The sequence below is a fragment of the Amblyomma mixtum genome, chromosome 10 (assembly GCF_055824585.1).
Source record: "Amblyomma mixtum isolate Tamu chromosome 10, ASM5582458v1, whole genome shotgun sequence".
NCBI classification, from domain to species: Eukaryota; Metazoa; Arthropoda; class Arachnida; order Ixodida; family Ixodidae; genus Amblyomma; species Amblyomma mixtum.
Genome location: NC_143021.1, coordinates 152,168,352 through 152,171,276, shown reverse-complemented (window position 1 = coordinate 152,171,276; position 2,925 = coordinate 152,168,352).

Sequence of the window (2,925 nt, the reverse complement as noted above, 5' to 3'; positions counted from 1 at the left end):
CATTACCTTTGAGACTCCCCTTTTTGTGATATATATTCCGATTCGTAATGGCCACCACAATTACGAACGCGCTTGTTTCCCCTTCATTCTGCATGGCAGGATACTGCCGTCACCTAGCATAACCATGCAAAGCTTAGCTCAACATCGAAGCCAAAGTCACATTAATTTTCCTAATGCCATAAAATCGACTCCAGGCGCTTATGCTAGTGGCCTACAATGGCCCGTCTGGCTAGCACTTCGCGTTTTTGCGGACGCTGCTACATATGGGCACCACTAGTGCATGTTTCAAAACAATCATCAAAAGAAACGCTTCCAATGTAAACAACGCGTCTGAAACCTATTCCTGCTCCAAACTTTTTTCTGCACTTTTTCTCTGCAAAAATTTTTTTCTGTAGGAATGGCTCAAAAAAGAAAACTCAAACAGCAGAGACATCCTCGGAATCCGCTGCTAACGAGCAGCGCCGCGGCTCAAAGGGGTTGCCTATTCTTCAACCGCGCCGTGCGCGGACGCACACCAACAGTGGCTTTAGCAGCCGACAATTCACAACAATCGAAGGGCTTAACTCCACTTCGACACCTGCGAGCCCCAGACGCCACGCGACATTGATTTGTTCCGCACCCCGGCCGCGCGTCTTCAACACCTGAGTAGCGGCTGAACATTTGAATGCGAGGTGATGACGGTCGCGTATGAAAGAAACGCCTATGAGAACTCCTTTCTCGATTCAACAGTGTCCTTCGACTGGAACGCGTTCTGCGGCGTTCTTCCATGCGGTAGATTGGCGTCCTCTGCGACCCGCTGCGAGGTTCACGCGTCCTGCAAGAAGTACCGCAGGGTCGCCACAACGGGTCTGGTGGCTTTCGTTTTTTCTGAACGCGCCCAGTCAGCCTGACCCTTTTTCGGCGCCTGTCGCGTTTGGAGTACCGTGATGACAGCCACGGACGATTACGCTGCTGGCCGGCTTTTAACTTTACAATGTCCTCGGGGCCCGTACTTCGTCCGTTCTCTCGAGAGCACCCCTCGTCTTGGCTCTCCTTGCGAGTGGTCGCCTTCCTAAAACTGCCTTCGCAGAACGGCCCTGCGTGCCTCCCTTTCTCGCGGTACCCTCAACCTTCTCATCAGCTTTATGACTCAGCAGCGAGCCGCCTTTTCTACTAGAATTAGAACTATCGGCTCGCTCTTTCGATGAGTCACTGCGTGTCGCAGGACTTAAGTGTCCCGACTGCCCTTTACTTTCAGCTGGGCATAACAACTTTCTCAACTGAAGCTTGCTAATCGATCCTACTACCCTAACGCTCTTGCCCGGAACTTGAACTATGCGACGCTGTTCGGCTAACGTAGCGTTATTGTCCTGGGTACTACCTTTTCGATCGCAGCAATCAGCCTCCTTCCCTGAGAGTGCATGCTTCTCTGGGCTCAAAACCAACGCATTGCCCGTTTCCTTATTCCTAGCAGTGCCTACATTATCTCCCGAGCCCTCATGGCTTGCGGATCTGCACTTTTCCTCAATGCTAGCCTTAGTGCCTACATTATCCCCCGAGCCCTCACGGCTTGCGGATCTGCACTCTTCCTCATTGCTAGCCTTAGTTCCTACATTATCCCCCGAGCCCTCACGGCTTGCGGATCTGCACTGTTCGCTACCTTCTTGACCGAAATCATCGGCCCTCGCTGCCAAAGTGGCCTTTTTTTCCAGGACCAAACCTGTCCTTTGCCGCCACTTCTGAACAGCACTCGTGTCATCCGGCGACTCAGCGGAGCTCCTAACTCGGTCCCTGACACTCTCGCAGCGTAGCTTACCACCGTCAATTTGGCTTTCGAAATCTGCCTCCGTGGGAATTCGAAAGTATCGGAAAAGTGCACTTTTAGCTATCGGATAGTTGTGGGCATCCTCGTCAGACAACCGCGCTAATACATTGGCGGCTTCACACGGTAAAGTTCCCATCAACACAATTGGCCAATCATCCTGATCTAGCTGCTACTCCATGCAAATTCTCCCAAAATTTTCTAGGAAAATTCTGAAATTTTCGCCTTTTCTCAAAAAACTTAAGCGAGATCGCGCTCTCATTCCTCTCATCGCGTTAAGTTCACGCGTGAGCTCCCGCATCTCTCTTTCGTATTCCTGTTCCCGCAGCTTTCTTTCCCGTTCCTGTTCCCTCTGCTCTGTTACGCGTTCCTGTTCCCGCAGCTCTCTCTCCTCAATGGTCTCGAGCCATTCCAAAAGCTCGTCATCTTCAGCCTCTAACGCAAGAATAGCCTTCAGCAGTTCTGGTTTTCTGAGATTGTCTGGGACATCCAGACCCAACTCTTTCGCAAGCTCCAGTAACTTCGGTTTGCGCAGCGTCTTCAAATCCATGGCTGCTCCGAGTGCTGCTTTCTCTACTGCCCGCTATTGTCTTGCCGCACTAACCGGGCAGCAACGACAACCCCAATTACCAACTCTGTTTCTGACACTAACAAAGCCTGGCAAAACTCAGCAGAAGAAAGTCCCGCACTCACCAAACCTCGCAGCCAAGAATCCAGCGCAGTCGTTCCGCCGCAGGCAACTAGTCATCACAAAGAGCTGTTGCACTGCCCCGACTCGCCGTTCTGCTGCTCAGCGTCCCGTTGACAAGATCTCTGCGCTGGCGTCCGTTGTTTCGCATCATACCGCTGCCAACCAGTTTGTTAAAGATGAGGTAGCATGGTCGTGCGCCGAAGAGGGAATGGAGGAGGTCGGAGACGAGGATGAGGGAAAAGTCATGGAGCGAAGACTTTATGCAATAAAATGTACACTATATACAAGTGAGCTCGGTAATGAGACGCTCACTGCTAAACGCTGCATGAGGACAGCTCATGAGGAGACCATTAGATGAAAAAGAGCCCCGATGAAAAAGCCCCTCGGCCGCACCGCTGCCGAGGCTTTAAAGAGTTCCCTTTCCCTCGGCTCC